This window comes from Pseudochaenichthys georgianus, chromosome 1 (assembly GCF_902827115.2).
Source record: "Pseudochaenichthys georgianus chromosome 1, fPseGeo1.2, whole genome shotgun sequence".
NCBI lineage: Eukaryota > Metazoa > Chordata > Actinopteri > Perciformes > Channichthyidae > Pseudochaenichthys > Pseudochaenichthys georgianus.
This window is the reverse complement of record NC_047503.1, coordinates 40,245,326-40,266,688: the sequence shown is the minus strand read 5'-3', so window position 1 is coordinate 40,266,688 and position 21,363 is coordinate 40,245,326. Positions and strand designations below refer to the sequence as shown.

Genomic DNA, 21,363 nt, shown 5'->3' with positions numbered 1-21,363 from the left:
ATCCATAGGCTTCTGTCAGACAAATGTCAGGGTAATCGAGATGGAAGATTAGTGGTTGGATTTTATTTGCCTCAGACACAAATTCTACCAACCTGAGTTGATGAGAGGCCGACTCTAAATCTAACTTACTGATCTTGTCACCTTTCAAAAATCCAATTCTCCCACTCTAAATGTAATGAGTACAATATTCTACCTCAGTGTGTTTTGTAGAATGTTTGATCTGGGAAGTTTCAAAGGAATATTAGAAAGAACTGCAACATTTCTTAAAGCACAAATGTACCAGACAAACTTTGAACGCCTTTCACGCATCATGTCCTTGAGCAGGGGCGGACTGGGGGGGAAAAGTGGCCCGGGGATTAATTGACAGACAGGCCCACTTAATGCGCGGCATGTATCGGCCGGCCGGCGACGAAAGTATGTTACTTAACAAAAAACCCTATCATTTGATGTTATTTTGGACAATTATTCATATAGTAATCACATTGAGCCCTTGAGTTGCCTAGAGCAAAAATAGTTACGGCATATATTTAGTGATTTTAATGTGAACAGATCATTGATGCAATAACATTTTGACCCAATTTGCCTGACTTGACACATGGAATAAAACATGGGTGACGTGGTACGAAACATCCTCAATGTGGGTGAGAAAATTTAACGGGGGGTGTGGGCAGGTGGTGGACCTCACCTCCTCTAGGGGGGTCCGGGGGCAAGTTCCCCCGGGAAGATTTTTTTTTAAATGTTGAAGTTAAATGCATCAATCTGGTCCATGTTGAGAGCAAAATTAGGGACTAAATCTATGGCAGTCAGTAGGGGTTTGGACTGTGAGCCGTAGGGTCGCCGGTTCAAGTCCCCGACCAGACCTATTTGGAGTGTGGACTTCTACTTGGAGAGGTCCCAGTTCACCTCCTGCCCTGCCGTGGTGCCCTTGAGCAAGGCACCAGACAAGGCTGTACCTTTAGTAATGAATATTAAATGTTGAGAGGAAATCTTTCCACCAATAATTCCAATAAGTAATCCAAAATGTATTCACTTCAGGTTTACGAAAGTAACAGTAATCAGTTTACTCGTTTTTCAAATGTAACACGAGCTGAATACAGTTACTTGATTTTTGTATTCTGATTACGTAACGCCGTTACATGTATTCCGTTACAACCCAAACCTGGCCACACCCCACTGGGCTGGGCTGGGCCAGAACACTTACAAATGTGGGCCGGTAGGATTTAGGCAAAAAAAACTTTTTTTTTTTTTTTTTTTTATAAACTTTTTGTTTTGTTTTGTTGTTGGCCCTCCGGCCCACACACAGCACCGGCCCACCGGGGAAACTCCCGGTATTCCCAATGGCCAGTCCGCCCCTGTCCTTGAGACAGGACAGCATTTCTACAATTCTGCAATAAAAAACCTCTGAGGTTGTACTCACGCTGAATACTAATGTCTACATTGTAACATGCTTACAGTGACAATGCTAATATAACATATTAAGCAGTATGATGTTAACCATACTCATCTATTCTTAGTGTAGTTAGCTTGCTGACGGTAACGTATTAGCATTGGAAACAAAGAAGAGACTGATGGTATTAATCAACCCTGTCTCCTAAAAATTACATTCCCACAGAACTAAACTGCATTCTCAATTACGTTTAGCGTATGTCAGACTTAGTATATTTGTTAATAATTACATACAACACATGGAATTTGTGTGTGTGTGTGTGTTCCAAGTGAATCTGCGGCCCCCTGGTGGCCAGTACATCAATGATGTGGCCCCCACCACGTTATACACGTTATTGAATTATTTTTGTTGAATAATGTTATTTTTGTTGAATAATGTTATTTGATGAAAAAAATATTAAGAGTACATATACTTTCATAGGGGGAAAGTAGAAGGTCAATGATAGAAATATAGAATATAAAAAATCAAGAAGATACTGTAAGTGATCTCTACAATAAAACAGTTTAGTGCTGGATGTACAAAGATATTAATATGACGATGTGCAAAACAGACAAACTAATTAACCTTTATTAACACATTAAAGAATACTTTAGGTTAAGGTCTTCTTTCAAATAAGAAATACGCTTTGGGGGTATCTATCTACAGATAAATATTAAGCCTGACAAAGTACTGAACGTGTAATATATTGCTTTCGTGCAATGTTAACTATGTTGAAGCACTTATTTTAACTGATATTATACATATGGATTATACTCTTATGTATGTAGATAGAATAAGAAATGTGCAGAATTTGACAGTTTGATGGTGGAGGTATACAGTACACACATATTGATAGATGTCTTGTAATCAGTGTTGAGGAGCCTGCGACCCAAGTGTTTCATTCATTGCATAACTACACCGTAGTTGTGTATGATATGTCAATAAACCTTTGAAATCTTGAAAGGGATGTGCAAAATAGCCATAATATACAGTCTTTAATTAACTATTAGTAGAGAATAACGAGTAATGAATATACTTTATAGAGATCTGCAGATACATGTTTAGTCTTCTCAAGCACCAACTATCAAATATCTCTCCTGATTGTTGGCACTTGACAATCACCTTCCCCTGAATGTTACTCAGGTGTAACTAAAGTCTGATGTAAGGGTTGTTTATATTTCACATCATTAATCAGAATGTGCAAAGTAACTAAAATAAATGTAGTGGAGTAAAAATACCAGGTTAACCTCTGAATTGTAGTGGAGTAGAATTACAAAGTATCAATGAGCTGTCGTGTGGGTATATATTAATGCTGCCCATTATGGATACAAGCGATTTTCACCCATTTAGTAATTACATGTTTTAAATGTGCACACACCAATGTGTTTCCTATCGCCTAAACCTCCAGGGCTGTACACAGTTTAATACTGTCAACCTCTAATTTTGGGAAAGACGAAAACGTCTTTTTAAAACTACAATTCCCAGTAGAGACGTGCCATAGAGAACATGTTGCGAAACACAATAGCCAGCATGTGTAGTTCTGGGGGGATGTTCGAGTCCAGTTTTGAATAGTCTGCCGTGGTTTCGTTCCATTTCAAAGAGCTTGACGCTCGGCGTAACCTTGGCGCACTGCCACTCCAACATCCAATCACAAAAAATAAAATACAAAAATCCCCTCCTGACTGCCTTAGATTAAAGGGGCCCTATGTGCAGGATCATATTGTATGTGTTCCTCTACTGTAGGGTGACCAGGGCCCCTTTTTCAAAGTAGGAGGCTGATTAGCGGTTTTACAATTGTATTCTGTGGGGGACAAGAACGTCGGCACCATATTCCATCTCGATTGATTCCTTCGAAGACATTTCTCTGCAAAACCACACATTTTCAAAAAAGGCAAGCAATCAGTCATTCGTTTTTATTTTGTGCAAACCATGAGTGTGGTCCCAAAATGTGCGTCTATCAATCTAGTAGTGTTTAAATATGTTACTGGATAAATCTAGACGTTGACCTGCCGGTTCAAACGTGAGGAGAGCATTAATATCAGTAGGCTACATAACCTGAGGACACTCGCTGTTGATACACTAGTTGTTGCCGTTCCTGCACAAATGGTGGAGATATCTCTGTCTCTGGTGGACCGCCGTTGCCTAAAGCCACACGGCTCTCAAGGCTAAAAGCTATACAGGCAAAGTGTGCAGATGTTCTGCTTGCCTCTACGGAGGTGCGTGTTTACCAGTGCTGCATGCGTAATGTGCAATTAAAGGTAAATTGCCTGTTATTAAAACTAGAGATCAGAGTTTTTTTTTTGAGAGAGCTTATGTTAATACTAGCTCGGATGTGATTTGATGAAAATGTTGTTATGGACCATTAGCGGGTGTTTCTGTTTGTACTGTGTGCCGCTGCTCCGCCATCACCTCGTTCCCCTGGGCTTACAGATCCAAACCGGCTGTGGCTCCCAAATCACTCCTCATTCTCAATTAATTGAACTCATTAGAGCCTTTAAATTGGAGATTTAAAGATATGCAGTAAACATGGGACCAAGCACAACAGGCTACTAGCTTTGTTACTCCCAATTAGAGGGATAATTGGCACTTTATTTCTACAATCCAAGTTGAAACACACCCAGGCTCCCTGGAGGAGCACCACGGAGTGTCACTGTTTGCCCTGGTGTTTGAGTTGTGCCCATTTAAATGCAGAGCCGCTGGCTGCCTTCACGATGAGCTTCCTGCAAATGTCATACCATGAATATTCATTTGTCTCCTCAGTTTTGCTTTGCTCGATAATCTTTGGTGAGGCATTGCAGCGAGGGTGTGGAGGAGGAAGACCATTTGCCTAACCATTGCCAGCTTTGACCGGGTTTTGGATCGCTTAGTGTTTCAATAGACTCGTAATGAATTACTCATTAGTGTTTTCAGCGCAGACTGTACAACTGAACCTTTTCCAAGCAACACTTTCCTTTGTCAATTAAAATCGTGTCCTTCTCTGATGTCGAAATGACATTTGAAGGCAGATTGAATGTAATAACTTATGTTATCTTTTAGCTGCTGATACTTTGACATTTGTGGTCATAGAGATATTACAAAAGTTTTGTTTTTTCTCAGACTGGATTTCTTCAGGATACACGGAGTATCACTAGTGATGAAAAGAAACTAAGTATTTACTTCATTATCAATACTTAAGTAGTGTTCTTCTTACGTAACATTTTGAGGCGGTTCACCTCACTATTTCTTTTTGTTCTACAAGGCATGATGCAGTATTTATTTAGCAGATTCAGACTGAAAAAACGAATCAATAATTACTTGTGTTATTATAGGATCCGATAATAAGTCATTCTGCTACATTGATGAACAGATTATTGCATCAATAATTACAATATAATGTTCTCTGATATGCACCATAGCACATCGCAGTGTACTTTTTTTGGTATTTTATAGGAGACATATTATGGGAAACTCACTTTGTTGGTGGTTGTGCACACATATTGGGAACCTGGGGGGCTTACCGACCCTCAAACTGTGAACATGCAGTTTGTCGTGGGCGTCGTGGATCTGATATGTGGGATGCAATAGGCCGTTCAGGCTCCCTTTCTGTGCCAGGTGCAGGTCCGTTCAGGTACACTCAGATTGAGAAAAACAGTATCTATAAAATGTATACTTTTTTTTAACATTAGAGCATGTTAACTTGTAGAAACCAAATATACAAAGATAAACCTTAAAGGTCCCCTATTATATATTATAGGTCTCATATATATATACACAAAACATGTCTCTGAAGTGTTTGTCTGAAACACCAAACAGATCATTGCAGCATTACCCATAATCCTCTGTTTCAGCCCTGTTTCCAAAGTGCTGATTCTCTGTCTGTTACTTCAGATGAAAACAAGGAGCCCCTCCCCACGCCCCTCTGAGAGAGATTTGGTTACAAAGAACTCAATGGCGCTCTAGGAGGAGATTCAGGTGATAAGGAGGGGGGGGGGGGGTACCTTGGTTGCTGATTGGCTAATGGTTACTCAAGACAACACATCGTTGGGGGGGACACATGTTGATGTAGAAGAGACATGAAGAAGAGGGGACACATGTTGATGTAGAAGAGACATGAAGAAGAGGGGACACATGTTGATGTAGAAGAGACATGAAGAAGAGGGGACACATGTTGATGTAGAAGAGACATGAAGAAGAGGGGACACATGTTGATGTAGAAGAGACATGAAGAAGAGGGGACACATGTTGATGTAGAAGAGACATGAAGAAGAGGGGACACATGTTGATGTAGAAGAGACGTGAAGAAGAGGGGACACATGTTGATGTAGAAGAGACATGAAGAAGAGGGGACACATGTTGATGTAGAAGAGACATGAAGAAGAGGGGACACATGTTGATGTAGAAGAGACATGAAGAAGAGGGGACACATGTTGATGTAGAAGAGACATGAAGAAGAGGGGACACATGTTGATGTAGAAGAGACATGAAGAAGAGGGGACACATGTTGATGTAGAAGAGACATGAAGAAGAGGGGACACATGTTGATGTAGAAGAGACATGAAGAAGAGGGGACACATGGTGATGTAGAAGAGACATGAAGAAGTGGGGACACATGTTGATGTAGAAGAGACGTGAAAAAGAGGGGACACATGGTGATGTAGAAGAGACATGAAGAAGAGGGGACACATGTTGATGTAGAAGAGACGTGAAAAAGAGGGGACACATGTTGATGTAGAAGAGACGTGAAAAAGAGGGGACACATGTTGATGTAGAAGAGACATGAAGAAGAGGATTTTGCTTAATAGGTGAGCTTTAACATTTAAAATAAAAGTAGAATTTTGACTGCAGGTCTTTTAATTTCAACAAAGTTGTACAACCCTTTTTTCCAGGACAGACTGTTCTGTTTGTTATTCCTGCAACATATTTCAGTTTTTATCTCAACAAAATGTGTTCTCAAATTGATGCGAGGTAATGTGTGTCAGACTGTCATAGGAAATAATGGTGATGTTCAAACAGCTATAGATGTTTCGCACAATTACCCTACTTGTTATTTCACTATTCTCTGCCGTAGCTGTTGAATGACAAGAAGTGATGACTGTTGCCATGGTTTTAGCCCCCCTCAAGTGGTTTTTCAAAAATACATGTTATGCTTTGGGATCAAGCTTTGAGCGCACAATGAACTCTTTTGTCTAACAACAAACTGACAGCAACTATTGTTCCTTTCTCTTCTATGCATTTCTGAAGTTTCTAATTGAACTATAGCTGTTCAAAGTGCCAGACCTTTTAAATCCATAAAGAAATAACGGAAGAATATAACACACACTGACAATCTTACATAATCCTAGTTACCAGTTTTCCTTGACACGAAGACGTCGTTTCCTTACACAATGTGAAGAGAAATGATCAAGCAGCGTTTATAAAAAGAAAGTCAATAGACGGATGCCAATGGGGGTTAAGGATCAGCACTTACGTGACTAATGTCGCAGCAGGATTTGGAAAGACGTGTCCATGCTTTTATCTTCAGTAGACTGGACTACTGCAATGGTGTCTTCACAGGTCTCACTAAAACATCTATTAGAAAGCTGCAGCTGATTCAGAACGCCGCTGCTCGAGTCCTCACTAACACTAAGAAAGTGGATCACATCACTCCTGTTCTGAAGTCTTTACACTGGCTTCCTGTGTGTCAAAGAATAGATTTCAAAATACTGCTGCTGGTTTATAAAGCACTGAATGGTTTAGGTTCAAAATACATTTCTGACCTCCAGCTAAATGATGAACCATCCAGATCTCTCAGGTCTTCAGGGACTGGTCAGCTTCCTGTCCCCAGAGTCAGAACTAAACACGGAGAAGCAGCGTTCAGTTATTATGCTCCAAATATCTGGAACAAACTCCCAGAAACCTGCAGGTCCGCTGCAACTCTGACTACTTTTAAATCCAGGCTGAAGACTTTTCTTTTTGTTGCTGCTTTTAATTGAACTATTAATATCTTAGACTGCACTGTAACTTTTATCCATGTATTTTTTATTTTAATGTTTATTTTATTAGCTTTTCTTTTTTAATGCTTAATGTCTTTCATTTTTTGTAAAGCACTTTGAATTGCCTTGTGTTGAAAGGTGCTATATAAACAAACTTGCATTGCCTTGCCTACGGGTAACATAGAGGGTGAAGCATGTAAAAAGGAAAAGTACACCTTGATTAGATGAATAATATGTTCCACTGCGGTCTTCTCTAATGCGGTTACCTTTTCAAACTTTCCGCTGCTTATTAGGGTAACACAATAACACACAGTAACACAATACCTCGTTTGGAAATGCGCTCCGTACATCTGTCACTTTAATTTGTACAATTTGTAGCTTGGCAAGTTATGTAACACGTGTTCACAGACTGGAGTTAATTACAGGAGACGCAGAACGAGTCTCAATGAAAAGCAGGTCACGTGTGTTTAAAGTTCGGGGTTATTTGTATCCCTCCCAATGTCTGGTTTTGTTCAACTTGTGTTTTGTACTTCTGTCTTTATTGTGTCTCTTTCTATTGAAGTTTGTCGGTTCCCTTTTCCCTACCTGCCCTGCATTCTCATTACACTTTCAGCCTCACTTCCGCTTTCAACCTCAAACTCTAAACATTTCTTCAACATGAAAGGCATTTAAAAATAAACACCATCTTACAATTTAGCGATTTCCACTACTTTATGAATGTGTATTTGTTCCCTTCCCTGAACGGAGCGATCTAACTAGAAATCCTCATTTTGTCGGCATTATTTGGAAGAAAGGCTCGGGGCTTATTATTATGTTCTGTATCTGGTGAACTGTAATAGATGTCATATTTAGTTTCACTGTGTTCTGTGAGATGTGCTCCTAGTGAGGCAGAGACCTCCCCACGGTGCCCCTACCTAATTTGGCTCAAAGAAGGTTGTGTATGGATTTTGACATGCGTGTCTCAGTTGTCTCTGTTCACCATTTCGTTCTTTAACACCCGCACGGTGGTGGCTTACACCGCTATAGGGGTGAGTTGTCGTGTGTGTGTGTGTGTGTGTGTGTGTGTGTGTGTGTGTGTGTGTGTTTTGTCTGTCTATGCATCTGCAAGACATTTAACACTAAATATAAATCGCATACGCTTCAGGGGCCATATCTATAATCACTGCCTAGAGAAACCCATCATTCATATTCCCGGAGTTGGTCGCACACACATATCCTCTTGTCAAAAAATGTATTGAGTTTCGGGGTTATATTTTTTGAGAATTGTTAGCAGAAAGAGTTTTGGGGAACCTGCAAGAATTGGAGAGTAACAAAAGGTAGCATGACATGTATTTTGTTTGTATGCATGTGCAATGTATAAGACAATGATTCATCTGAACCACATGTGTCAAACTCAAGGCCCGGGGGCCAAATCAGGCCCGTGGTGGATTTAATTTCGGCCCGCAGGATAATTTTTAATCACTAATAGATCTGGCCCGCTGGTATATTGCACGCACACCTTCACTCCACCCTGAGGGTCTCCTCAGCTCAGAGCCTGACCCCAAACATTGATGAACTTGCACCCAAGATGAGATGCCAAGTATCTGCTTGAGCTAGCATCACAGAGCAGCACACTGAGTTCAATGGATGTTTCCTTCTGCACTTTGTTTCTCACGACAACAGGGCATGTTTGGTTTTCTCTTTGAGGGGAATAGTTTTTTTGAAGCTGTTGTTGGCCTGTGGGGAAATGTACTCATAAGAAATGACTCTGCAGATGGAGCCATAAGAAATTAATGCAGCTGATTATTTAATGTTTAATGTTTTTTTATAGGCAATAATTTAAGCTTAGTTAGTTCCAGGTTTAATATGTGCAATAAGTTAATTTCAATAAGTGTTGCAATAAACATTGAACCAGTCCGGTCCTCGACTAGTACCCATTTTTTTTTTTTTTGGCCCACAGTGTATTTGAGTTTGACACCCCTGATCTAAACCCTGCTCTAATTATTCAAAGGGCACATGTAGTGTTTGTGGCCAATCGGCAGTCCCTTGATTCTTGTCCCACTTCCCCAAAGAAGAATATATGTGTGGTTCCAAGGCATTTGCAGATAGGGATAATGAATAGCGATAATGAAAATACATCTGTCACTAAAGTATTTGTTATGGAAACGTTCCTTCCATACACCTGGAGTCTCCCTCTGCAGTGACGTTTTAACTTAACGCACCGACCTGCAGGGAGAATCCTTTTATTTCCTCACCCGAGGGGCCCTGGTTACGGCAGTCCAAAGTTTCTGTGAGAAAAAACAAAACAGGAGGAGCAGGAACACCAGCTGGCTGGAATCCAGCCAGGCTTTATTTATCCTTCAGTTAGCACCGCAAGGCTAGAGCTAAAAGCCTCACTGGCTGGGAGACTTTACAAAGGTGGCAGGCCAGAAGACGTTGACACGTCCCTTCACAGATGCCAGCGTTGTGCCACTTACTCCCCGACTCTGACAGCTCTGGTGGAGCACAGAGAGCGAGCGAGGGAGGGAGGGAGGGGGGGGAGAGGGCACTGAATAAAAACAGACCACTTAATTTGAAAGAGCGATACGGGGGAAAGGTTTCCAAGAGAAATAACAGGAAGGAATTAAGTGTTTTTAACTTTATTTTAATTTAGGACATTTATTATTGTTATTTAAGATTTGTAATAGACAGAATCTGCTGAAGGAAAACGGTAGACCTTTACAGTTTATCAAAATGTAGCTTTTTTTTTATTTCAGTCATGCATTTGTGGGAAGTAAAACATTAATGATGCCTATATTGATGTGTATATAAAACACTGCATATTCTATGGAGATGCAGACAAACTTTACATCCAATTTGTTATCGTCGATCCAGAGCCAAAATGATACTTTCCATATCGTGGTGGTGGCAGGAGGACCGGGGCGAACAGACTGTCCTCATGCAGTCACACATATAGAAGTGTCCACACTGTATACCCAGACTGTAGGCGCAAAGCAGCCCGTCACATCCATGTAAACAGACACATCGTTAGCTATAAACAGATCCATGTGCTTGCCAGTTTTGGTACTAGAGGGTGTGAGAAAGGCCGTACAACATGAACGCTTTGTCAGTAAAGTAGTTTGAAATTGACGCTTACTAGCTTAAGCCTCATAAACATATTATTGTGGATCTACTTTGATGTTTGAGGAAGTTTGGACCAGTACTTGTTGCCTTTCCTCTCCAAAAACACTAGCTCAGCATAGAACTAGTGCACTGGAGCATTATCATTATTTCCCAAGTTGGTCGGATGGGAAGGTGAAGCCATGTAACCTTTGTCCAGGTTTCAGTGGTGCATTTTGGGATTCAGGGTAAAGTGAGGGAAGTACTGTGAGAGTTTAATCTGGGTGGAAGAAATCTACTTTGTGTTGTTTGAACTTTCAAACCACTTCAAGTGAAGAAACTGAGCAAGGCTTAATGATTTCGCTGTGGACGTGGTTTACCGGTGCATCAGCGTGTTAGTAGCCTCAGGTCATCGCTTCCTTACCTGAACTGACTAGTGAGTGCTGGCTTCACTCATCAGAAGCCTCTCCTCTGTGTTTCTCTGCCCATGGCAACTTCACTGGCAGAACGGATCGATTTCAAACGACCTAAGTTTTAAAGGAGAGGAGCGTATGCTTGTTTTGTGCCTCGTCCGCCACAAACAGTGCAGTGAAGTGCACTCCTGAGACAAACTGCAAGTCAACATTTACACTACACTGTGAATAATGGCCGAATGATAGGGTTGGCTCTGTGTACAAGACATGGACCACATGACGCGTCACAGTGCGGTTATCTTGGTGAAAACATGCCATTTTTGATAAATAACGGAAAATATCGACGTATTGTTCAGTTCTATTTGACATTTCAAGTACATAATTGTCATTCGCGGAAAACAATTATAAACGTATTCCGTGAGAATGAAAAACGTTCTGTTGCCATGATAAATGTGAGGTTGGAGAGGCCTCCCTTGTGCTTGTTGTCGGTTGTTTTGACAAGTCCAGCGAGCCGAAACAATGTGAAAAGGCTGAGGGTCTCCATTCAGACACTCTGGCATGTTACAACACATAACATATTGGCTTAGGGGCAACGCAATTCTTCTTTAGCTTATTTTCCGCTAAGGAATAACGATGTCATGCTATTTAAGGGAAAACCGACAAAGTTCTCTTTAGCTTAGTTCTGTCAATGGAAAGAAAGGAGGAACAGGACTAATTGGAAAGAATGAATACGGTGTACTTCTAACACAACACCAACTTGTGTACATCGGTTCGTTCCAGGGTTCATATGCATTTGAATATTGGTTTCTTTAGAGGACATTATAGGAGACAATGGGATCTGGAACGGAAGTGTTTGTGGCTCACGTTTCTCCGCATATCGTGCCAGAAAGATCATTTTAATGTATGATAACTCTGTGTCTATCCTACGCTGAATATTATTCATTATCACACTGAAACACATTTTAGAATTACAAGCAAATCTTTGAATTTCCGACATTGTGACCGCCACCACAAGGGGGCGGTGGTGGCGAAGTCGATAGGGACTTGGCTTGGCAACTGGAAGGTCACCAGTTCAAGTCCCGGCAAGACCAAGTGCCACCGAGGTGTCCCTGAGCAAGGCACCGTTCCCCACACTGCTCCCCGGGCGCCGTTCAAAATGGCGGCACACTGCTCCTAACACTAGGATGGGTCAAAAGCAGAGAAACAATTTCCCCACGGGGATTAATAAAGTATATCAAATCAAAACCTACTATGAATTCTCAATATGTGGTACATTTATCTCTCAATTGACTATTAATTAATTGACAAACCATTTTAGCAATGCTTTCAGATATTCATTGTCAAACTGTTGATTCGACGCCCTTTCGATGTGTAACGGAGAAGTGAGTAATTGGATTTGTCTGGAAGAAACGGACTGATGTCTCCGTTTGGCTGTTTGCACATTTTGCAACAAAACAGTGTCGACAAATTAGGTATGTGCTCTGACCTGGGAGTTTGGTAATTATGCAGACCTCTCGCCCACAGCCACGTCTGGACATGTTTTGACAGACATTCCAAAATAGTTGAAGGATGCTCAGCGAGATGTTTTTCCTCTCGTCTTCATTACCTTTTCCTTCTCTTGTTATCACAGGCTTACGCAAACACATTGAGACATTTCAGCGACTGCTGCTGTGGAAGCATACGTTTCCTTTCTGACAACTTGTCAACAGTTTAAGCTTTCAGCGTTCATTTTCTTCTACTTTTTTATTGAGTTTCTACTTTGTCTATTCGATCCTTTCGAAATATCTCGCAGCACAACACAGCTTGTGTGATGTTGCTCCCCAAAATACTTACACTGCCTGAAAAGGACTCCATTTTTTGAATTCTCTCCCGCTATTAATTACTGCCAACACTCTGCAGAGATGGGACAAAGTTATTTCCCCATGCTTCCGTTCATAATTGCAAACTTCTCTGCTCGAGCGCATACACAACGATGAGTTAAGTCAATCTTCATATTATAACGAAGACTTTGCAAGATGCCTGCAGTAGTCAATGCCAAGTTAGAAATGAAGCTCTGCCAGATAGATATTGTGGCCGTTCATGAAAACATCCGAGAATCTGGTCACAGAAAAACACATGGTGATGGTGCCTTTAACTCTAGGGAGCTGTGAGAAATGATTTGGGGGTCCGCCTACAGAAAGGATTGTCATGCAAAGGAAATCCAGTTCTAGAGAGTATTGTTGAAATGTGTCATATAGTCTCATTTAGTGTTTCCTTGGCTCACTGTGTGGCCCGTTTCTTCACACATGTAACACACACGTCTGCTGTTAAAATATTAGGTTGAAGGCTTTTATTTGTCATATACGTACATAGCTACAGTGTACTTATGTCGATGAAAATCTTAGGTCACAGGCTCCATCAACAACACAATAAAACAGAAAACATCGTGCAAGTAAATACAGCAGAAATAGTGCACGTAGGGTGTTACCGTGACGATTATCAGCCGGATAACATATGGATGTTTCAGTTTGCAATCACCTTGTGAAATGTCTGTCTTTTGTTCCCGTTTGGGAGACAGAAATGGAAATGACTTAGTTTCTTATGTTTGTCTGTGCTCATGGTCAGATCCCTTTCGCACAAGCTGCTGCAGACATCGGTCCTTTCAGCTGAAATGGATTGATTCTGTTGAATGCTTTAACTCTAATTAAATAACACAACCTTGCTTTTACTTTTGTACTTGTTCAAAAGGTGATTCAAATTGTAGAAATCACGTAACACACCATATTTGATTAAGAATTTTCTTTCTTAAATATTTTTTTAAAGGCTTTTTTGTGCTACTGACCTTTTCCTCCAGTACTAAGACAATGCACACTAGGGCTGTGCAATTAATCGTATTTTAATCGCGATTACGATTTTGGCTTGCAACGATTACGAAAACAACGTAATTGAAATAAAACTATTATTATTTTTATTTAAAAAAAAAAAAATGTAATTTTTTTTTTTCCAGTTGAATTATACTTAAAGTTCAGGGCAATCAACTCTTAAAAACATACGGTTCACATTTTTTTTTCAATAAATGGATGTTTTCAAAGTAAATCGATAATCGTTTTTAATAATCGTGATATCAATTATTGACCAAAATAATCGTGATAATGATTTTTGCCATAATCGCACAGCCCTAATGCACACACAATCTAATTACAATTAAATAGTGTTGCCACATCAACTGAAACTCCATTGGGGTTTAAGGAGATCACTAAACATTATCAGTCATACAGTGAAAACACATTTTTCTTTTCAAAAGTTATGAAAATAGATTATTTTTAAACAGTCGGGTTTCTTTTCTCATTTGTTCAAGCCGCTGCCATTATATGTGGCATGTTGTTAAACCTTTAGCTTTCTTTGTATCCACATCGGTCAGAAAATGAGTAATTCAGATCCCTTTTGTTGCTGTGCTCCAGGCACTTTTGTTTATTAGGTGGTAAGGAGCACTCTTTATTTCTGTTAGTAGGTGTGCTCCTGCAGTCGTTCAGCACTTCAGGGAACAGCAGTTTGCACTCTTCCGGTCACATAAAGGAAATATAGCACACTCTCTAACTTTAGGCAGTTAAACGGGAGTTATGGTTGCATTAGCCAGACTTTCATTTGGGGACGGACACATCCACATACCTGAGCTAATGTGAGAATCAAATATGTCATCCGCTACAAAAACACAGTGCTGCTGCAGGAGTCGAGTGTCGAGCACCAGGTTGCGTTTTTCAAACCCTCCAGTCATGCTAACGGCTCCCACGCCACCCTTCCATGTGTTTGATGACACACTGGGATGTTTGGAGCAGCTGCCAAGAGGAGGAAACATTGTTATTGTTCCTCGGAAAGACAGGCCGACTTGAGCCTTTGTGAACCGACACACTGGGACATTCATGACTTCTTGAGCAGGATCCAGTCGTCCACACATGATATGATCAGAAGATAATGATCCCCTACACCTTCCTGTTTCTACTTCACCGAACCATTATGCTGTTCCTGGATATGAGCAAACATATTATTCACAGTGCTTGGATACGGCCGGATTCTGCACGACCTGACATGTGCAAATGTACTCGCGACATGTATGGAACTCAATGCAAAGTTCAGTCTTTATAGAAACCTTACTTAGCTCAGATGCTAAACACGTACACGTCTCCTTTTCCATCTAGTGAGGCTTTTCAAAGTTGATTTATTGGCTTGTTCTTTTGCTTTTTTGTTTTTAATTTAATTGGATGTAATCACTGAAAAGTAGTAAAACACCATTAGAGTTACCTTCTTATAGAAGAGCATGAACATCACCACATCAAAGGATAAACCACATATTTATTTATATATATATGTACTGTTATATATAATCGTTACGAGAAAGTGCTTGACTGTTAATCTCATGAAAGAAAAACAGTTTACTATATATATCGAATGTCAAACTTCAAAGCATTATTTTATGAGCTTAACTTAATATTAGAGATGCCCATTTCCAACACCTGTGGTTGATTTATTCAACATAAATGATATCAAAGTTGTCTTTATTAAATCCTTTTCTTGTGCGAACAGACATTATTAAAAGAGATACTCTTTGACCCATGGAAGGAGTTTCTCTGCAACATGAGTTGTTTTAAGACCCTCCTTCTCGGATGGCCATCTTCTAACATGACACCCCGTGACACCACATGTCTCGGTGGTCGACAGATGACTCTGTCTGGGACATTTTTGTGGTAAACACGTCTGGAGTCGTTTCCGTCCGTCAGGAATGTATTTCTTCCTTGACAGCAAACGTGTAACAGGAGCCTCCGGAAAACTCTGGTGTTCACAGTATAGATGGACTTAACATACCTTTTAATGTCTAATAATATATTACAACACTCTTTAACACAAAAGCTTGTTCTTTCTCTGTTCAAAGATGTTATTTTGTAAAAACACAGTTTATCCTCAAATGTAATTCCACCACCATTCTTTTTAAATATTTTGCCCACCATGCCAATAACTAGAGTTAGCAACCATTTCTCAAAACAAACATGATCTAAATGTGAATCTTAGACCAGCTGCTATATGTATTTTGTAGTTTTGCACCAGCATATCCTCTGAGAGGTGTTAGCTGTCGGGTCCTGTAAACCCTCCTCCCCCCCGCCCCACCGCAATGTGTTTACATTTTAATCTGTGAGATGGACCTATTCGATAAGGCTGTGGGCATTTCTGCAGCATCAGGGGAAAAGAGACAAGCTCAGGGCTCAGTGCCAGCAGCGAGATGTGGTAGGCACTTTTTAGGAGTAGAGGACACCGGGCTAATGGATCCTCATTCTCCCCTGAGCGGCCGATGCTTGTTTTCTCTTCACTGAGCATTGAGAGATGTCAAGGCAGCTGCAACCCGCTAGAATAACAGAAAACTCGTCTCTCAAGAACTCTTACTGGTTCAGTCATCTCTGGCTTTGTGCCAGTAGTTATTCCGGATGGGATGACGCCGGTCCCCTGTTCACTAACACCAGCAACATCAGAATATTCTGTTTTCAGGTTATCGGCCTGTGACAGGAGGTTAAGTGTTTCGGGAGATAATGGCAGAGCGCCACCAGATTCCGACCATCGTTACACTTCGGCAGAGGAGGTCAGGAAAACATCTAGAACATGGAAGATTCATTTTCAATTGCAGAGGAAGGCCTGAATTGTGCCCAGCCAAAATGTAGGAAAGAAACATGTCTCCATAATGACTGACTAAAAATCTAAAACTGATTCTGTGGACCTTTTTTTAACCCTTTGAGGTGGTTTTCTTGAAGTATCTTTATAATTACATTTTTCTTATCATTTCATATTCCAGCTATTCCTCAAAAAACATGTTTTGGATATCATGCCATTCACATTTTTAATTTACATTTTTAATAAATAGTAGTTTTTGTATTAATACCCCACGCTTCCATAAGTAGGTCAAAAATGACCCGCATGCATTTTCTATGGAATCCTATGGGACAACGTTTTTTTTAAAATGTAATTTTTTTTTCTAAAATTATAAATAGTGAAAAATTAAATATAAAATATTTCTAGTGTGAACCAAAATATAATACTAAATATTATACAAGTGATTTTTTTCTTAACCAAAATGACATAAAAACACATTATTCTAATACGGGTCCTTTTTGACCCACTTATGGAAGAGTGTAGGGTCCAGTCACTCGTGCATCTAAGGGTTAAATCCAAAATAACTTGTATGACTGTATGTAGCATGACAGTCGATATGTAGACACATAGCATGCAGTCTCTGTGGACCTTTATGTCCACTGTAAAACTTATCTTAAGGGTTTTTTCTTTGTTTAGAATTACTATCTTCAAACAAAACGATAGACCATCTCTAAGACATTTGCATTGAAGTTTGGATTTGAAACAAAGAAAATAATCTTTGCACGATGGCGTAAGATGTTACTATTCAATAACGGCTGGCCAAACACTGTGTTTTTCCTTTGCCAGTGTTTTCCGCTGTTATTGTTTGTGAAACACAAACAGAAGATTATATTCCATGTTGCCAACATTCAGTTTGAAAAGAGTCTTTGAATGCAGCTTTTCACTTTCTGTAACGTACGCACCGCTCGACTAGATGTTGTCACTTGTTCAGAGATCAATTCATGCATGATTATTAGCATTTTCAAACTTGGCTTGATGCTAAAAGAAGACAACGTCTGACTAATTGCTGAAACATTAGAGCCCACCCTCTCTCTTGTACAGCCTGAGTAATGACAGAGGAGGAGAGTTGAGCTAATGTTCACCTGTCAACAACTATTCTTCCTTGCGGATCATTTGGGGTTGGCTACATGACAGTTGCATACAGTTTCTGTCACACTTGTGATTGCTGCATCTGTTTATAAAAGGGGCCGGAAGACAGTAGTTGGGATGTATGAAAAGATGTCGGGGAAAGAATCACAGTAAAGACAAGCCTCTCTACGTCTGAGCACTCTGTGAAGTACACGGCCTGTGATTGTTTTCGTCTCACAAGTTCGGGTTCAGATCAAACTTTTGAGGATTCCTTGTCAAAACTGCATTGTTTCATTCTTGTATCTCATAAACTGAATTTATAGGCGGTGGTTGTGTTATTGTCAATTAAGGTACCGTACTTTTCGGACTATAAGCCGCGACTTTTTCCCCCATTTTGTTTGTACAGCTAACGGCCACTAGGGAACCTCCTAAATCTATGGATTTTACAGGTAAAATTAACCACCTTTAACTCTATGGGCTCTATGACCGGTCCGCGCCCGCCACCTTTAAGCGGCGGGCTCCAGCAGGAAAAGCTGGAGGCCGGAAAAGAGTGAGACAGGTAGCGCGCCAAAGTAAAAGTGGAACCGAGAGACAGAACGAGAGCAAGACAGACGGACAATTTAGCTGCTGGGGCTTATATGCAGGTGCGCTTTATAGTCCGAAAAGTACGGGAATTGTTCATGTCACCTTGATGCTTGTTCTTAAGCTGGGAACTTTGGCGACGTGTTATGATTTTGCTTATTGGAAAGACAGACTATCCTTCAATCAGAAAGTGTGCCTCATGTCTTGCATTAAGAACACTTTTTACTCTGGTTGCTAGGACATTGGTAACTGTGACAGAGAGACATTACAGCTGCATTGAATTGATGTCCTATTGATTGGTCAAAGCCTCTATCTGCAGATGTACACAGCAAAGGTTCAATTACTCAAACCCTCACAAACAAGCCACTTATGGATGTTCCTTTTGTGCCTTCGTCAGGATTTGACATTTACTTTAGCTGTTGAAAAATGCATTCAGAAATCTCATCAATGAATGTAATCATCCTCTCTCAGCTTTCTGTCTGGCGAGAGGATTGCAATTCAGTGCAGAGATCCTCCCGAGACGCATGTTGATGAAGTCTCGTGAAGACCCTGGGGGAGGTGCTTTTCTGCGAGTCGTGTCTCTGTGACCTTCTTTGCAAAAAAGACATGTAGGAGCATTACCTCTTGGGCTCATCGCCTGAATCCACTGCCTGCTAGGCAAGGGACTGGGTCAATGAATACCGTCATACATCTCATACCGCATTATTCATTGAGAAGTGAATGAGTTCAGTTCATCTTTCTGACCCATCCTCTCGTGACTTTGAAAAAGCAACATAATATCCAGATGTTATACCATGTTAGAGTAATACAGTAAAATACTTTTGACTTTTGCAGGCACACGTAACAGCAAGTTAAGATCAATAAGTTACATTTTTAACAATCAGTTTATTCTCACTTTGAGCTGCGTTTTTTTTTTTTTAATATGATTTATTTGTGTCATTGTCAAACACAGAAAGCATACATACATAGACCCTCACATGTACAATAAAGAGACGATTCTACCAGGGTCAACAATACCAAAGAAAACAAACAGACCGTAACCACAACAAATTACATTGAAATAAAAAAATAATAATAACTACAAAATCAACATACTGTATACAAGACATTCTAAGGCAAGACACTTTGAGCTATTTTAATGTAAAATAAAAATAAACTATGAACACATGTATGTTTGCAAGATGTAGATGTAGGATCAATGCCCACTAACAGTGCAAAAGGTGTATGGATTATCCTTTGTCGAATAAAGAGTCTGTGTGTGGGTGTGATCGACTCTGTGAACTTCTACTCAAACAAGACTTTGTTTTGGAGAAAGGTCACCACAGCTAAAGGTCAAACGCATCAGATACGTAGTGCTGAGTGGGTGGGCACAGACAGTTGACCTCTTCCTTTGTTTTCAATTTCATTTTCTGATGTGTTTTCAAGGAAAAGATACAAAGTGAGAGAGGTCTTGAGAGTGGGTTTGTGTAATTGCTTTGAATTCCCTCCGATAACAGATAGAACAATTGAGAGAATACTTCACACTTCAATACAATGGCACAAGTAACAAGAAGTGTGTGTCATCGCTTAAAATGTGCTCGACCTTAAAGACGGCTATAATCGGCAATAAAAGATTGAATAATTTAATTGCTGCTGCTTGCCCAAGCCAATTGACACACAGTTTAAATTGTCGCGAATTAAAGGAGACTTTTTCAGGTTCATATTGTATGTAGTGTCTCTACTGGGACATGTCTCCATGCTTTAATGTTCAAAACGCTCTTTATTTCTCTCATACGGCCTGTGCTGCAGCACCTCTTTTCACCCTCTGTCTGAAACCAGAGCCCAGTCTGCTCTGATTGGTTAGCTGGCCGGCTCTGTTGTGATTGGTCAACCGCTTCGAGATGTCCCACCCCTTAGCCTATCAGGGACACTGTGTTTGAGCGCTAGCCAATAGGAATGCAAGGGTTACATATTGATGTCACTATGTTCCAGAAGTAAACAAAGGAGTTTAAAACCGAGCTAAAAGTTGCTACTTTAAAAGTACACACTCGGTATGTCTTTATTCTCTGCTCAGGACAACATTACTTCACTCTATACGAATAGTTTTACTGGTTTAATAATGCTCTGAATGTCTTTTTTCGAACGTTTTCTATTTCACATCAGAAGTTTGAGTCTTAAATGGATACTTTGCGCTCTTACTTTGTTTGGCTGTTCTATTCTTCCTCACTAAGCTTTGTCTTTGATTCCCATTTATATTTCTGCCCACTGCAATTAAAATCTAAATGTGTTCGGATGCATCAAAAAGCCTTCACACTGAAGCCCCTCTGGAGCCACGGATACATCGAAGTGCCTGCGCCTGTGTGAATTACTAATACAAATCAAGCACGTAGTCTTCTCCATTTCCTTCCTGCTGTTTTTCTGTATTTAAATTCATCCCCCACTTTCTTTATTGTGCTCTCCCTACACCTGAGATCAGTTCAATAACAGCCAGCATGAGATCCTGAATAATGACCCTATAAAATATCCTATTCTTGTCTGCAGAATGAAAAGTCCTTCTTCCGCTCTCTACCTCCCCTGGTGTCGTATACAAAGCAGAGTGAGCGAGAGCGTGTAGGAATAATATTGTGTCTGATACTTGAGTGAGGGAATGAGTATGGGGTAAATGAAACACTCACCACTCTAGATTTATGGACCGGAGATAGCATCTGCGCAGCGTGACACCGGCTCACTGCCGATGCACCGTGCTAGAAGAAGGGCGATGAAGATGCCGGGGACTGAAATGTGCTCTGAGTTAATGGGGTACACACTGATCGCATAGCAACAGAAAGTTCTGCCACAAACAAAGAAGACACTTTCTGGCCCTGAGGCACGCTTTTGATTATGTTGAATGATTGTTTGCTCTCTCTGGTTGGCAATCGCCTGGAAAACTTGCTGATGACGGAGTGGAGGTTATTTTTATCTGTGCGGTATAAACATTACCTGAAATGGCTGCTTGTTAAATCCTAATCTGAGCAGTTGTGTGGAGGGAACTTTTGCCCGCTGACGGAAAAGAAAAAAAACGCATTAGAGCCAGAAAAAAAGGTAGTGTGTATTAATAGATGTTAAATGGTCAAAGATTAGCACCGTTTATAGTATATTTGTGTAGGTGTATAGAGCCTATAGATCAAGGGTGTCAAACTCAAGGCCCGGGGGC

General features: G+C 40.5%; 1 protein-coding gene across 1 annotated transcript in view; it reads left to right on the top strand.

Annotated features, from left to right (window-relative positions):
* gstcd (glutathione S-transferase, C-terminal domain containing) overlaps window positions 1-21,363 on the top strand; it is a 67,639-nt gene that overhangs the window by 22,197 nt on the left and 24,079 nt on the right. The gene's annotated exons all lie outside the window — the stretch shown is intronic.